The sequence below is a fragment of the Apteryx mantelli genome, chromosome 3, assembly GCF_036417845.1.
Source record: "Apteryx mantelli isolate bAptMan1 chromosome 3, bAptMan1.hap1, whole genome shotgun sequence".
NCBI classification, from domain to species: domain Eukaryota; kingdom Metazoa; phylum Chordata; class Aves; order Apterygiformes; family Apterygidae; genus Apteryx; species Apteryx mantelli.
In genome coordinates this window covers 86,711,340-86,729,001 of record NC_089980.1, presented here as the reverse complement: position 1 = coordinate 86,729,001, position 17,662 = coordinate 86,711,340, and the positions used below count along the sequence as shown (strand labels likewise).

The 17,662-nt window shown below is 40.8% G+C and overlaps 1 protein-coding gene across 8 annotated transcripts in view; it reads right to left on the bottom strand.

Moving 5' to 3' along the window:
* The window catches only part of FYN (FYN proto-oncogene, Src family tyrosine kinase), a 138,621-nt gene that overhangs the window by 45,435 nt on the left and 75,524 nt on the right, over positions 1-17,662 (bottom strand). For 7 of the 8 annotated variants that reach the window (XM_067293835.1, XM_067293834.1, XM_067293838.1 and 4 more), the window contains exon 3: positions 8,295-8,430. The exons of the other annotated variant lie outside the window; for it this stretch is intronic. The gene's annotated coding sequence lies outside the window, so the exon portion shown is untranslated. The remainder of the gene's footprint in view (positions 1-8,294; positions 8,431-17,662) is intronic. 8 annotated transcript variants of the gene reach the window in all.

Below are 17,662 nucleotides of genomic sequence, written 5' to 3'. Positions count from 1 at the left end.
AAACTGACATGAAAGCACCACCAGCAGGAAAGCTGAGTTAAAAAACAGTTATGTTGAAAGGGAATCAGAAGAACAAAATCCTGGGCTTTCATTCCGCCTCTGTGGTGAATATGCTTGTTAATCAAACCAAGGGATGCATCCAGCACGGCAGTGAAATAATACTCTCTAAGGGATATCTTCTTGGTGTTTTATGTTTTGCTGAAAGCACTACAGAAGTATCAGTCTGTGATATCAAGCCACAATTTCATAAGTTACAGTAGGATTTAATATTTGAAATGCTACATTCTGGGTTATCATGAAGATGTAAGAAGTACAGAAAAAGACTTCCAAGAATAAGAATAGCAAGAATTTTTAGAAAGAGACTTTAAGTTTTCTGTGGAATGCCTCCTGCGGCTGGATATAGGGAATAATCAACATACACAGAAATTTATCCCAAAGTTGGAACATCTTACTTTCTAAGTCACCATTATTAGCTCCCTGGGGAGAAACTGATGGAGTAAGTATTTTGACACACAAACCTGAGACACGTTAAAAAAAAATCCAATTTTCAGGAAAGCCTTCCTCACTCACTTCAACTATTACAAGCCATTAAGAAGGCATGTCAAGCTGGGCAACAAATAGGCATTCAAAATTAGTCATATGTAGGCCACTAGCTCTGATGGTCTCCACTTACTGACTTTTCTCTTTGATTTACAGGTATGTTGATAGCAGCATTTTGGATTTCTAGAATTCACTTTGTGTCAGTTTCAAGCCAACCTGAATTAGACAGATGGAATAAAATAGCAACAGTTGCTGCATTGTTTATTTATATCTATTAACTCTGGGACCTTTTAGAAGACTGCCTTCATTGCAGTTTGATCAGTGATTCCACAATTTGTAGGAATCATGAAACAGATCAGAAAGATACAATGAATTCTTTAAAATAATAAGAACTGTTGGGTATTATTTACTATTTCTCAGGCTTTAGGTTGCAGGTTACCTTATACATGTACATATTTTTATACCTGATGGAACCACTGAAACCAACAGCCCATTCTAGAAGGAAAAGAATTGTACTGCAATATGATAGATTTGTTTCAGCCTTTAAAGAGGATGAAGACTGGGAATTTGTGTAGAATGCCTGTAAATCTACACATGCACTGCACCTATCATACTGCATTAATACATATAAATCAGAGAAGAGACAGTACTATCATTGGATATCCTGTGACTATTAAGGATATACAGAAAATCTCACATACATAATGTGGTATTCCTGAACAAAAGGCCAGAAATGCCAGGGCAAAACTTCGAGTCAAGAACATATCTGGACCAATGAATGCATTCAAACAGCATATTCATGTGAAAAACAGCACTGAAAAATGCTTGGGCTGCATTCATTTGATTTTTGAAGAGATTTTTGAGGAGAAAGCTCCACCCCCAGATTCTGCTTTAGTGGGCTAAGCAGAAAAATCTCAGCATTTAAATTGCTTGTTTGTCTGCAGCAGCCAAAAGTCTGGCAACATGAGCAGGCCATGCTCAGTGTCAATGAACACCCATAGGAGGAGCAGTAGGAAGAGCAGTCTTAGAGGAACTCCTACTGCTATACAGTTCTGGCTCAAGGCAAATGCCTTTTGCAGTGCTGGAGAGCTCTTACTATTGTTTTTTGTTGGTCTAAAGTTGATTTGGAAGCCTTCTACAATGGTCAGAATGGCCAGAAATGATCCAGGAAAATGAAAAGTTCCCACTGCCACCAGGAAAGCAGACTTTGATTCTGAGCTTTGAAGTGCCACATTGTGTCCTGCTGTTCTTTCACATTGACAGAGTGACTGGGGCTGAGGCCTTGGCAACAATTTCCTGACACTACAGACAATGTTAAAGTTGCAACACATTTCTGCGTAGTATATCACTGTGTTTGCCTTCCTTCTTTTTTCCCTTTGGGACTTGAGCTAAAAGCCAGGCATGCAAGATGAAGAAGATTTGTGCTGCTTCTTGCCTGCTTAATTTCAGCCAGCCCCAGAGGCCAGGGCAGCTGACAAAGGGGAGGTGTATGAGGAAGGATTTGAAGGACAAACTACAATCAGATGGTTGGTTTCTGTCAGAGGTTGTGAGCACAGCTGTCCACGGGGCAGGACAGGCGGCCACCACATGCCAGGAAGGAGGAGTGATGAATGTCTGAGAAACAGGCCCATCTTCCCGCTGTTGATATTAGCGGGGCACCTCACTGGCTCCTGTGTTGCTTCAAAGTATGAACACTAATCAAAACTAAGTTACAAGCTAGAGAGGAACAAGAAAAATCAGTGTTCCAGCTGGGTGGCAGTGGCAGAAGGTGCCCCCACTCACGGTTCTTGTTTAAGGGACAGTTGCAGTGGTGGAACTGGCCCGTAGCCGGCGGGTGAGAGGGTCACCTGGCAAGGCCACAAGAAAACACATTAGCACAATGCAGCTGTTTGAGCAGGCGTAATCAAAAGCTCCCCAATGCAACTAAGGAAAGAACAGGAGGCGAGTCCTCCAGACTGCCGACAAAAGACCACTCTGCCACTCTTTCTGTTTTCTGCTCTTTCCTTGCCAGATGAGTCTGTGAATGTTATGGCCTCATCTTTTTCAAAAACAGTGAATTCTTTTCCATTCTCTGTGATATACTCCTTTCAGTTAAAAAAAAAAAAAAAAGAAGAAACCCCACCACCACCTTCGAAGAAAATAAAAAAATCTCACCCTGCAATCTCTTAAAGTAACAGTCATTGAGTTAAACCCTGTATCATCCTAGGGTATTTATTACTTTAAGAAGGAGATGTCCCAGAAAAACAAAGCTCAGGAGGATCTGTTGCATGAAGAAATTCTTGTTTTATTTTTTCTCTCTCCACCAACAGCTAAACTTCAGTTGCAATTTAAAAGAAAGAGACCTATTTATAACTAACTTGATAAAGAAAGCCTGCAGGTTTTACATTCATACACTGAAGAGCAAGCCAGATTCACATCTTCAGTTAGGTTTTCTTTCTTTTTTTCTGTTCTTACAAGGAGTTCAAGAAAGCTTTGAAATTAAGCGCTAAAGGCAGTAAATATACAAAGTAAACACACTGTTTACTATACAATTAAAAGCCCCAAAAGGATGGGTCTATCCTTGGTTCTGAGTAACACATAAGAATACAATGTCAATTCAACGTATGATTTCAAGCTACATTCCTCCTTCATCAAGCTGCTTGTGGTAGCTCTATTCACTAGCAGAAAAAAGTGGGTGGATGGTCTGCATAAGCATTTTGAGCTAATGCTCCTAACTTTTAATGTGCCTTTTAAGTACATAAATTAGAAAACCTGTATCAAAAGAACAACTGCTGCAAATAGCACAGTCATTTTATCTTGGAAAGAAAAGAAGTGAAAGAGTAACTCCACTGATTTCCTCTTTCTTTTCCCCCCTATAAGAGAATAGAAAGATGATTGCAGGTTGATTTGCACTGTTCTGATTTTTTCTCTCAATTCTTATTTTTAGAAGCTACCCAGGATTAATGGGTGTTCATCTGATTCACAGCATGGGAGCTGCATAGAAGAGAATGCAAAATGTGAATTGGGAAAGGCAGTGAAGGAAGGGGGAATAGGGAAGGGGAGAGGTAAAGAAGTTTTGCCTGTTTGCTTCTCTGGAATATATGAGGCAGACTGAAAGATCTTCCCTCAAAATATATTGCTTCTTCCCCCTAGCGGTCCCCTCTCCCCCACCGGTTGCTTGTGCACAAGCAAAACTAACATCTTCTCTGCTTTGTCTGATTTCTGTTTTACGACTGAAGAAGTCGGAGTATGTGTCAGCAAGGAAATGGGAGCAAGCTGAGTCTCAAATAAGAAGATGATTTACTTTGAGACTATTCAGGACTCTGTTCCCTCCAGAAGAGTCCTCCAAAAGGGGATCTCATTTCATCTATGCTACTACTCCTAATATTTTAAAAGTGTTATTTAAATTCATATTTGCCAAGTTATGCTGGGGAAAAAATACTCTCCTTCCTGAAAAGGAGCAGAAATTTGTCTGTGGCCAGTTCACAAAGAAATTTTTCAGTCTTCTCACCATAACTGCAACTGGCTTTCCCTACAACTGCAGAGATGCTTACAGATAAAGACCCCAGACAAGATGGGGTGACATGGTGACAAAGGCCAGTGAACAACCACAGTGTTGAAGGTGGACTGTGTCAGTAATGGTAAGATGTTAAAGCTCTGCCTGCATTTACACAGAAAAGAGGTCTCACCAGTAGCATATTTATCAATATATAGGGCTGTAGGACTGATGAGTTTTCATTTTTGATAATTAATCCCACAGCCTGCCCTGACTGGTAGGTTGGTACACCTCTTGAATCAGAACGTCACACCCAGGAGGAGAATGATCCAACAACAAGAAACACAGGGAGAACATCACAGGTGCTTCAAGAAATGGGACTTAGAGTTTAGAAAAGGGGTCATGGTGGGAGAAATCAGGAGGGAAGGAAGGAGAGAGAAAGACTTCTCTTATCTTCTAGTCACATGGGGCTTAAAAAGGGATTTGATGCCAGCTGAGGGCCATGAAAAATGGATTCTAGAGCTAGATAATGTTACCCCAGCTTTCCACGTAGGGACTGAATACATTGATCAAAACACCTCATTTTTAGTGCCTGTTCACTAAGCATATGGTAGATCTATTTTTAAGCACATGTCTGAGGGCAAGTATAAAAGAAAATGATGGGTTAACTTGATTTCATCATGAACCTGAGTTTGTTACATGCACTGCTCAGGGAATGATCTGCAGGGGATGCTCATGGGTAGTGACTCTCAGCAGCAGGTTGGAACCTGGTTCTTCAGCTTAAAGCTGCTACAATCTGCTCGTTGTAGCTCTAGGAGGTAATCCTTAATGTCCTAAGCAGAAAGTCACACTGAAGTAATGGATTAAATGGCAGTTTTGGATAACTTGGTTAGATGTCAGGAAAAAAAAAACAAAACCTTTCTAGTGGTAAGGACTGCAAAAAAACTAGAATAGATTGCCTAAGGCAATGTGAAGGCCGGACAGGTTATTTGCCAGGGATGGTACTGCCTTTGGTCAGGAGGATGGATGAGCCTCTTTCAGCCAGGTTTTCTTTTACTCAATCAGTGACAAAAACAGCAGACGCAAACACTTTTTTTATAGTTCCTCCCCTCAAGCCAGAGAAAGTGTGATGTTTTTATTTTTCTTGCTCTCTCTTTATTGCTCAAGGTTCATATGCTTAAGAGAAGAAACTGCACTTTAAATCTGGTCTGTGAATGAAGGAACATCTGCAAAGATGCTAAAAACACACCTGAAGATCTGTTAGTCACACAGAACAAAGGGTGGATGTTTGCTCAGGTGAACATTTGCTCAACCTAGCATGCAGGATTATCTACAATAGCGTTCCTTGACCTGTGATCCAGGGACCACCAGGACCCACAAATCATCAGGTTGTCCACAAGCCCACAGCACACATATGAGCAAGCAAATGCACATCCACAAAACACTGTGGCAACACTTTGCAGATGGTGCTTATGCTCCCCATCACATTTGCTGTATGCCCTCCCCACTTTGACTGATACTCTGAGTATGAGCAGCTGTAAAGCACTGATCAAGAGCGCCCACGAGAACAGCTCCAACCATCCTCATCAGGAGAATGAAAAGAGCACTGCATGAGGAAGAGGCAGACAAGAGAAGTTTGTGCTCTTTCTGTGGATTTAAGACACAAAAGAGAAGTACAGAATTGGAGAATAATCTGGAGCTGACAGGCACGGTTTCACTGAAGGAGACTGCTTTGTGATACACCTCATAGATTACATAAGCATAGGTAACTCAGGAGATCTGGAGATCCAGTCTGGAGTTCCTCCCTGCTTCCTGGCACAAAAAGATAAAAAAATGAAGACTGCAGAAGTTAACAACTAGGTGAGTAGCACAGCGTGCAGTTATCAGACTTGTGGACCGTGCTATACTGCCTATGGGGAGAGGGTATTTAAAGAGGATGTCTCCTCTCAACAGAAAAGAATACACACTCCATAAGCCAGGCTGGCTAGACAAATCAGATTAAATAAGCAACCAAAAACACATTTAGCACAAAAACATAATATCAAGCACAATGTTAAACAAAGCAGAGGCTGTAAGAAGATGAGACCCTTCTCAGTTGCCTATATGTTAATTATGAGCATCTGAAAGGTGAACTGAAAAATGGATAAACCATATGTCTGCTCAGCAGCAATTCAAGTTAATATTCCTGAAAACTAATAGATAGATTCATATTATTGGAATATTAAAAGAAATAGTTAAAACCAATTTAAGAAGCCCAAGCGGAAGAGGGGAATTGACAGGCACTCTATGTCACAAATGACATCTGTTTGAGTGACTGACAACTTAGGATGTAAGTCAACTTGGATAGTAATGAAATCACCCAAGATGAGGTATTGGCATCTGTTACAGATTATTAGAAACACATTAGAGGATAGGATGACTGGCTTCTTCAACACCTATATACAAGTATCATGGTCATGCTACCATCTCAATCACAGCAGGACCTGTTGACTTACTCCCTCCCACAGCCAGGGAGTAACACTCAGGAGCTGCAGTGCTGGCAAAAGTACAGCTTACTGCTAGTCATATGATGTAGCTACACCTGAATTGCCTGCAAGTCATATGTGGTTTAACAGAGGAGCCAGACAACCCCTGCTCTAGATCTTGGCTTAGTAGACAGGAAATGATCACAAACCCAGAAGGTTACTGGTTGTTCAGATTGAAAAGGACTGACACTTTATGTACAAATAAAATTTGTACATTGCATTAAAATCCACTCTAGTAAAATTTTATACAATATATGAACATATACTTCATCTATCCACAAATTAAAAACAGAAGGCATGATTTCTGAGGTAATTTCCCAAAACTAAAACAAATGGGAGTCATATCAGATGGAAGAAAGAAAGTAAAGAAAGTTGCTGATATTTGGGAATAGTTTAAGATGTTTGCTAAATGCCTACAACTGAGAAAAGAAGACTGGGCTAGTTAAAAATAACATGCAATCAAAAAAAACAACAGCTGGGTTTACTAGGGATGTGAAAAAAGATATAAAGTGTTATATATAAAACCAGCACATGAAGGGGAAAAAAGGAAAAGATAACAATGAATATAAAACCTAGATTAAAGATTATATAAAGGAAGCAAGAAGATACTAGAAAAAAGTAAGGCAAGTAGAGTAAGATATGTCTTTTTTTATTCTTCTAAGCAGATTAAGAAAGAGGAATTCTAAGCAACAGAAGTGGTAGAATCATTCACAATAACACAGCAGAGGCAGAAGTTATTTAGTAAATATTTCTGATTAGCCTGCAGGTAACAAGCCAGATGATCTATTTATGACGATGATGAAATAACTTCCCACTCTAGTAGTACCTACAGAGGACATTAAGAGTCTGATACAAGACAGGTATTTCAAATCAGTTGGTACAAATAAACTTGTCTCAGAATTTTTTAAAGAACTAGCCTCTGGGCTACTGCTGCTGCTTCTAAAGCAGTTCTGGGCCACTGAGGAAGTTCTAGGGACATGAAGAAGGTTCATGTTGTGCCAGCACTTAAGAAAGGTAAAAAGTAATTACAGGCCAGTTGGTTGTTTCCAGTATTTTGCATAGGACAGAACAGCCAACACAGGATTCATTTAATAAAAACTTAGAAGAAAGCTCTGTAATTAAAGTCAATCAACTTGGCTTCAAGGAAAACAGATCCTGTAAAACTAATCTGATGTTATTCCTTGCTAAAATTACAAGTTCATTTGATGAAGGCAGTGTTGTTCATAGAATTACAAGTCTAAGTCATTTGACTTGGTTTGTAGAACATCTTAATCAAGAAACTGAATGCTTTGAAGTCCATAGGAAGTGTGCTCCATACACTGACAGTAAGTCTCCATACACGGAGAGCCCTGTAGGAGGTCAGGTAAGAAACTCAAACATATTTTGTACTGGAGTCACATCTGAGTCCATAACCATATTAAATATGTTAAAAAGTTGATCAATGATGGGATCCAAAGTGTAACTGCAAATAGGGAACTAGTTATTAGCAAACAGATGTGTTCCTATTGGGTTCCCACAGGAACTGGTGATCATTCCTTTGCTATTTAATAGCCTCATCAGTGACCCGGATTAAAGTTAAGTCACTGTGGATAGATATAAGAGTGGGGACAGCAAAAGAGCAATAACAAAAGGACAAGTCTGACACAGAGCAACTGGGATCTGTAGAAAAATGGGAGCAACCAAACAGTTTCAGTTTTAATATGGCCAAGTGTAAAATAACCTAAATAGAAATAAAGAATGAAAGTCATACTTACAGGATGAGAGGGAGAGAGAGGACTCTATCCTCCGAAGCAGAGACTAAATATGAGAACTGGGGGTCCTGGCAGGCAATCAGCTCAACATGAATTCCCAATGCAAGGCTGTGGCCAAAAGGGCTAATACAAGCCTCAGCTGTAAAAACAAATGAAAAGTAAAGGATGAGCAGGTAGATTTTAGTAACTCTGTATTTGGCTCTCGTTCATCTGCTACTTGAATAATGTATCAGGTTCTGCTGTTCCATTTTTCAAACGAGGTGTTGAAAAAACTGAAGAATGTTCAGGGGAGAAAGATTAAAGAACTGAAAACACTGAGTAACAGAAGGCTTCATTATAAACAAAAAGCTTAAATTTTGTTGTTTTGCTCACAGTCTAGAGATACTCATACAGGGAACAAACTTGATAACAGCAGGCTCTATTCTAGCAAAGGTGGAAAACTCAGTGGAAGTGGAAACTAATCCAATCCAAACTGGAAACGAGCAATTTTGCTTTGCTTTTTCAGCAGTGATCAGTTATGGGCAATTAACTAGTGAAATCCTTCACACCACAGGCTGTGATGCACTGCTCATCTCCGCAAAGTTAGAAAGATAGCCATTCTTGATTTAAAAAGGATGCACAGCCATTCAGCCTTGGTTATAAGGCATGAAGCAGGAGTTCCCTCAGGTAAGATCCATTGTCTGCATAATATGGGTGGTCAGATGAGTGATCACAGTGTCTGACAGTGTTTTGCATTCCCATTTAAAAACACCCACTCCTCTCTTAGAGTAGTAGCAATCCTTTCAGGATGAGCTTAGGAACTAACTGCCTTGTTGAGGAAAACAAGCTAGTGTCTTTAAATGGGATAAGTGGATGTGAGCACTGCTCCAGCAGGCACCTCCCAGGTCATGCAGGATATTCACATTTCTTCTCCTTTCTTCCCTTCACCCTGCTGAGGGAACTGGATGCTGCCAAGAAAGCTCTTGGCTCTGCATCCCAAGGCTGGATTCTGGCAAGTAGGCTGCTAAGGGCTCTGCACTCAGTGCAGGGCTCTGGCTACTGAATTTCCTTCATCCTGCAGCTTGCCAATATTTAAGTTTAGTGGTTTTTAAGGACACAGTACAAGCTTTTGTCCACACTGTCTGTCTTAACCTGGGCCTTTGGCCAGAAAGTATTAATCCCATCAATGTGTAGGAGTGGCAAAAGGGGACTGGGGACTGTTTGATCTGTGCCAGTTGCTGGCATCAGCTCATTTTAAGCTTCTGGAATGAATTTGCTTATGACTGAATGCTGCAATGTAAATTCTGCAAATAAAACAGATAAAATAATCTCAATTAGTTGAGCTCAGTGTTGGTTCACATATGCCACTCCAGAGATTTAAAAGGCATTATTTCATACAAATATTTCATTATATTTAAATAATTGTGATTCAACAGATAGTTCTCTTTTCAACAGGTGAGAAAAAAATGTGTATTTGGCACTTTCAGTCACTTTCACTACGTGATGGCTGCTAAAATACAGCATAGACTAGTACAATCAAAAGTAGCATCCCATCATAGGCAAACTGTTCGTAATACAAAACTGCAGAGTGAGCTAAAGTGATAAAGCTTGTGAAAATTTTAGGGAGGAAAAAAGTCTGTCCAAGTGTTATTGATGTGTGTGTGTGTGTGTGTATGTATATATATGTATGTATACGCATATGTATATACACATATACACACATGCATTCATCCACACACACCACCAACAAATAGTCTCTGCTATACCTGGAATTCCTGTCAACAGATCTTGAGACTCAAAGGTGTATGATCGGCAACTCTATTTACTAAAAGAACAAAACTTTTGTAAAAAGGTTATCAAGAGCAAAGCTTCAGAGCTACTAATAGAAGATGAATCAGAATTTGATAAAGTACAGTTTGAACTGTGCATCTTTATATCTTAACATCTTTTGTCCTCCTGGATGCATTTTTCTCCCCCATTCTCTGTCACAACCCAACTATGTCCTACAGCGTTAGGGTGCCCTGCTTAGCAGGTGTGCAGTTGTATTTTTTACTCCTTCTAAAGACTTTGCTTATGTCAGAAGATGCACTAGTTTTCATTCATCCAGAGATCATATAGGCTAGAATTCACAAATTTATTTCAAAAGACGAAGCAATCACGGTAATCTTCCTAAACATAAATATATAGAAACAACATAGAAGCAAATAAATTTAAAATAAGGATTAAAAAAAACCCCTTTCTGAAATATTAAGAAATGAGCCAGAAGTTAAGCTTGTCCTTTTACTCCAGGCACACAGAGAAAGAATTAAACAGGAGTATGTGAGACTAACCATCCGCCTTTGCAATTCACCCAGACCAGACTCAGAAATGCTATGAAAGTTAATGCAATGAACCCCAGAAGTGTCACTTTTGCAAATCTCAAGAGGCATCATTGACCTGAGGCTGGCTGCAGTTTCTGCCCCAATTCCACTTTAATGTATTCCAGTTTGACCCTGGAGCGACAGTGCTGCTGGAGAACATGCTAAGAAACAAATGCAGGCAATTGTTTTGACATAATTCTTTTGGACGCAGGCAGATCGAATGTGCTGATGTAAACAGAGGCTAGAAAAGGGTTTTACCACATCTCCGTTCCTCACTGAAGAAAACAATAAGACAAAATAGAGCGCAAACTAAAACCTGGCCAAACAAACGCATACCTCTCAGTAGTAAAACTAATATATGCTGTCTAAGTAAGGGAAAACTAAGACAAACACTTCAACAGCATCATTGGGATATATATACAGCATTTGATTTATAGCTTAGATTTACATGTGACTCATATATATAATTGGCTCTTTCTGTATAACACATGAAACATCTGTTCCATCTAGGATACTAATCTCAAACCGCAGGAAGAGCATAATTCAGATCTTTATGGCTACAGTAAATTCAAAAGAGTTACTAATACAGTTCCCTCACCTTAAAGCAAACCCTGTCGCTCATTCTTCTAAAAAATAAGGAACTGTATAGGTCTGCTTTCAAGACCATGAAATGTTCCTGTCTTGCCACTGGTTTAAATACCCAAGCTTTAAAGACCTTGAGGCTGCATAGTTTGATGTCAACCCAGGGAACATCAAGGCAACTTTTTATTCTTCTGCACAGGGACTGCAAGAACAGAAGCTGGGAATATTTTCCAAGGGAAAGGTGAATGCTGGTAGGAAACTAAATCAAGGAAGCCATGATGACTACCTTGAGAATAAAAGAGTAAACTAAAAATTTTCTTCTCTAACTGGTCACAGTTGCTCCTGAAATAACTTCTGTACAAAAGGAGAAGAGAAAAAACACAGAACAGGGGCACAGTTATCATGGGGGACCATATGAAGGCTGAAAATGGCTGGTCTGTCAACTTTACACAAGGAATGCAAACAAACAAATCCCAAACCAAAAATCCTAATTCCCTCCTCCCTCTTTTCCTTCCTTTCCTAAGAAAGGCCTCCTCCTGTCCCAGAGGAATGTTCTCCCTTTCCTTCAGCTCCCCATCAATCCATGCAGACAGATTGTCTGTAATGGTATCACGCAAAAGCCAGATGAGATCCCCAAAGCTTCCCCTTTCTGTGTACCTAGAGTGCTTCCAAGGAGAGAAAGCCCTGTGAAGAAACTTATCCTCACTTCCCTTTACTGCAACTACTTGTGTGGGTCACTCTACCACAATAAAAGTATGCATCTGCTATCTGTCCACAATAGAGAGACAGACAGACATTACCATTTTCAGTGTCTGTAAGAAGCAGGGTCTCTGAGAGACGAGTGATCATGTGTTACAGCTACTGAAACTACTTGATCCAGAATATCAAACCACCCCCACACAAGGCAAAAATAGTCTTTTATCCTTCATCATCTCCCACCCTTTACCTGAGCTACCTGACCCAAAACGTGGCCACAAAGTGTGGTCCACAGTTTGGCTGATCATCAAACTGGTAGAGGCTGCCTGGCCTTTTCAGCTGGGCACCCGGGCAAGTGTTTTGATGTTCAGGGAATTAGGGTCTTACAGCAACAAGCCGTCAGAAATTATCCAACACTTCAGTCACTGCAGTGTCCGGTATTCTGCTCCTTGTGTAATCTTCCAGAAGATAACTTTGGGACTGCTGCTCTAGCGATTCAGAGGACAAAGGCTGATCAAGAGTAAGACTTAACATCCTAAGAAATTCCTTAAACTTCTCATGGTGTCTTATTCTATTTTTAAAGCATTTTTTCTAACATCTTAGCATCTCCGCAGAAGCATGGTTGAAACATTGTTCTAATACTAGGAATGAGAAGATGGCTTTAACCAAGTCAAAAGTTTACTAGTACTAAATTGGGTTCCAACTTATACAGTTGCTATCACAGTATAGTGACAGTGCAGTTAGCACAGTTAGGACTTAAAGGTGCTGCAAAAACAACTTGTGGAGTGGGGTTACTAATCAGTATTAGATAGATAAATAAAGCATCTACAATATAGCATTAAAGCAAGTGAAATAAAGAGGATAAGATACCTACCTGATTTTGGCTAGATATGATGATACAAACAAAAAGCAAGAACTGAGTGTACCCATATCATTACACTGCCATTTATATGAAGAGTCAAGGTTCATCATTTTTTCACTACTGCAAAGCTACAATTGTTATGACAATCACAACAGTTATTAGGTAGTTTACGCTCACTATTTTTTCAGAGCAGGATGAGCACTGGAGATCTGATCATCTGCATGCTTTGAACACTTCACCCTAAACACACTAGTCTAATATGACTTTCAGTTTTCAGCGATAGTAGGTTATCAGTTGTTTGGCAACTGCAGAGTGCTACAATATTTTTACAACAGGAAATATTTATTCCATATGTAGAAGACCATGCTTACAAGAAATAATGCAGGAAAGGAAAGTGATCTAATTTCTATTCTACTTCCTTCCTTCTGCAGTGTGCTGCATTGAGATGTTTGTTCCAAAACACAGATACTAGCTCAAGGCCAAGATTCAATTTATCCTGATTCTACAAAACAAGCCTGCAGCTAAACTGCAATCCAAAGGTCTCAAACTATTGTACTGCATTCACATTTGTGTAAGTGATTCAGGTAAGTGGGCTTTAAAATTCCTCTTTTCAAGGCTATTGAGCTTTTCATATCCATACATGTTAATTTTCGGTTTCACAGCTATGGTTTTTAAATTCCTGTGAATTAAGCACACTTCCTGAATATGCAAATTGTATCAATTTCAGAAGCAGAAAGCATCAGTTCTGGAGAGTTTTGCTATGGCCCAGAACCTCAGCATTCCAGATAGTAAGAAAACGTGAGTCATGCTGCATCTATGGAGAACAGCGTAAAGCCCGCCTGAAGCACTGCAACCACTCATGGATGTTACCCAACGAGCACTGCTGAAAAAAGAAACATGACTGACTGTTACACGTCACTTCTTTGTTTTTGCAAAACTAGTTTTTAATTTAGGAAGTCTGAGGTAGCTTTTTAAAAGGTAACTTTCAAGTATTCTCTTATACTTAACCCATTTATTATTGGGACAGCCATTGCACATAAACAATAAATAGCCGCATGCAACTGTCTCCTCTCTGCAAGGTAAAAGTTGGCAAGAGACTCTATACTGTTTTGGGGTCAAATATGCATCATGCAGAGAGGTGAATTTCAGGAGTCTGAGCAACAGCGGATTTGCAAGCTGATGGATCAATGCTGACCGCTCATTAGCAAAGTTCATGAAAAGGGAGTCCAGAAAGGACAAAGTTTTGAACCTGATTGCATAGATGTAGAAATTATATCCAGAATTCATTTGTTCTTCATCTTCTATGCTCTTTGAAACCATTGAAACCCTCCCCACTGTACCCTGTATTTTTGGAGAGCTGGCAGCACTAAGTCTTTTGTATTTAAGTGCTAGAGAGGTAGAGGAGTTCAAAATATAAATAAAATCATGGATACTTAAAAAAATGTTTTTCTATCTTGTGTATGATGTGAGTAGCGAACTCTTTTGGCTAGGCAATATTGTCCCTGAAATTCAGAAGATTTCTCTAAGGATATGCTGGAGCTTCTGCTTTTTGTTTGCATTCAAGCAAGCTAACATGAAGCACTTACAGCATCTTCAATGTAGGTTTTCTTGAGCGTGAAAAATGACGCTACACATTTCCTTTTGTATCTATTCTTCAGAACAGCTTTTCAGATGCCAGGAGCATAAACGTAAGTGAAAGAGAACAGTTCCAACTTTCTCAACTTCCCAGCACTACATTTTGCATGCTGGTGCTTTTGTTTTCTTGCAAGTTCAGCATTGGTTTAATCGCGTCACCCTGGATCCCCCCTCCCCCCCACAAGTGATACATATTAGTACATCTGTTTTCTCTGTAAAGTCTTTTTGCATTCTTTGCAGGGCACAGGAAGGATGTGGGCTCCTTTTCACATTCAAATAAGGCAAATTAGCCTTTGCCTGGTTCCTACAGTATAATGCTTATTTTACATTTAAGCGTGAGAAAAGAGGAGGAAATAAAAAACAACACACTAGGTGGGTTATGCTTCTCATCTTGGTACAAACCTCACTTAGCTTTCTTTCTCAAACTGCTTTCTACAGGACATAATTTCAGGATGGGGTTTGAAAGTTTAATTATGTGAAATAACGGAATATTTTGCACAGAGAAATAGCAGTCACCGATACACTAAACATGAAAAAAGGCTGAGAATGCCAATGTGAACCAGTAGGGCACAAGCAATCCAGGATCTTGGCATTGCTGCTAACTTCCTAACACGGGTGACTGAGGAGCCGAGGAGGGGAGATACACTGATGGACCTCGTCCTTACAAACAAGGAAGAACTGGTCAGAGATGTGAAGGTCAGGGCAGCCTTGGCTGCAGTGACCATGAGATGGTGGAGTTCAGGATCCTGAGAGGAGGGGAACAAAGCAAATAGCAAGAACACAACCCTGGACTTCATGAGAGCAGACTTTGGCCTGTTCAGGGACCTGCTCAGAAGAATCCCATAGGATATGACCCTAGAGAGAAGAGGTGTGCAGGAGAGGTGGTTGATTTTCAAGAATCACCTCCTCCAAGCTCAAGAATGGCCCATCCTGACATGCAGGAAGTGAAGCAAAGGTGGCAGGAGGCCCACATGGACAAACACGGAGCTCCTGACTGAATTCATACATAAAAAGGAAGCGTACAAGATGTGGAAACAGGATCAGATGACCCAGGAAGAATATGGAGACACTGTCCAAGTGTGCAGAGACGGGAATAGGAAAGCCAAAGCCCATGTGGAATTGAAGCTGGTGAGGGATGTGAAGGGCAATAAAAAGGGCTTCCACAGGTATGTCAGCAGCAAAAGGAAGACTAGGGAAAATGTGGGCCTGCTGCTGAACAAGGCAGGGGATCTGGCAACATAGGACACAAAAAAGGCAGAGGTCCTCAATGTCTTTTTTGCCTTGTTCTTTACTGGTAAGACTGAACTTCAGGAATCTCAGGCCCCGGAAACCAGCAGGAAAGTCTGGAGCAAGGAAGACTTTCCCTTGGTGAAAGAGGATCAGGTTATGGAACATTTAAACAAACTGGACATACACTGGTCCATGGGCCCTGATGGGATGCACCTGCAAATACTGAGGGAGCTGGCCTGTATCATTGTGAGGCCACTCTTGATTATTTAGCCTTGAGAAGAGAAGGCTCAGGGGAGAGCTGATCAATGTGTATAAATACCTGATGAGAGGCAGTAAAGAAGATGAAGCAAGACATCTCTGTGGTGCCCAGGGACAGGACAAGAGGCAACATACACAAACTGAATATACAGGAAATTCCATTTAAACACACAAAACCCCACTTTTTTACTGTGTGGGTGTCACACACCGGAACAGGTTGACCAGAGAGGTTTTAGAGTCTCCATCCTTGGAGCTATTCAAAACCCAGCTGGATATGGTCCTGGGCAACCTGCTCTAGTTGACCCTGCTTTGTGCAGGGGGGTTGGACCAGATGACCCCCAGAAGTCCTTTCTAACCTAAGCAGTTTCGTGACTCTGTCAGGTCATACTTACACCTGCTGCACTTGTTAACCTCCTCCTCCCCCTCCTTTTAGAACCTACAGAAAAATGCAGCAATTCAGTTAACATAACAAAAGCATGATACACATTTTGCAGGCTAATGGCATGATTCAAATCCCTGCTACTTTAGAACCTGTGTTCTAATTCAAGTGGTAAAGCCAAGAGATGAAATGCAAGAAAAAGCAAATAACTGCTTGGTAAACTGAGGTTTAGCACAAGCAGTTAGTGCTAGGTGGAAATTCAGCACACACTATTTATGCTGCACCAGCTCCTTGCACATTTAATGCACCCTATAGATGTGGTAACATACACCATATACAGGGACTTGGTAAGGAGAAGTCAGGGTGCTGTAAATTTGCACCCTGCTTTTCTGATGGCAACCTCCTGGTGCAAACAAGCCCTTAGTTCTGTTGACAGTCACATTCCAACTTAGACAAGTTTTACAGATGGAGCTGGAAGAGGTTTTGACACATTTGCTAATATGTGAAAGTGTCTTCCCAAGCCCAGTTGCTGTCATCATCTAAGATTCTGGGATGTACCAATCTTGCAGCAGCTGATGGGCTGCGTGCTTGGTCTGGGGACATGTAAGATCCATGTCCCAAGTCCCCATTCTGTCTGCATAACTGGCCCTGGAAATAAGTTACTTGCAGTTTCTTCTTGGTTCTTTCCCTCTTCTGTCCCAAGTCACCACAGGACAACTTCTTTTCATGGCCTGTGTGAGCATAGCCTTGTGGGAGCCTCATAGCCTGCTTGCTGCTCTGGTTGAAAGAGGGAGGCCACTGAGGAGCAGGAAGAGTACTCTCTCAAAGCTCACAGTGGTTTTCCAGACACCTGGCTGCCCAAAACACACAGCGGCTTCTACTCTTCTCACCCACCTCTCTCCCCTCCAGCCAAAGGTATTCAAATGGATTAGTTTTGTGGTCTACAACAGGACAGCCAAGCTATTTTGTGTATCAGCCTGAATTCCACTTTCCCTTCCAGCTCTGTCCTTAAAAGAGCAGTGTAAAGCTCCACCTTAGAGACCCAGAATAAAGATGATCCAATTTGGATTTAGATCCAGACTTCTCTCAAAGCCTGAGATCACACCATGTAAGGTTCTGGCTGTTCTGAAGCTGTATGAGCAATGAAGACCCTAGATTAGAGCCAGATGCCTTTAATGCCGATTACTTTTAAGGGATGTTTCAAAGGGGCACACGAAGGGGCCTGAATAGCCAGGTTAGGGAGATATTCAGGAAGTCCTTGAAAATAATGTGAGTGACCATGTATTTTAGGCATCCAAGGAGCAGTAAATTTCTTCCTACTGAGGCATTCATAGCACTTTTAATCCATGGTTTCCACTGTAGCCTGCTAAAAAAAATGGTCTTGAAGATG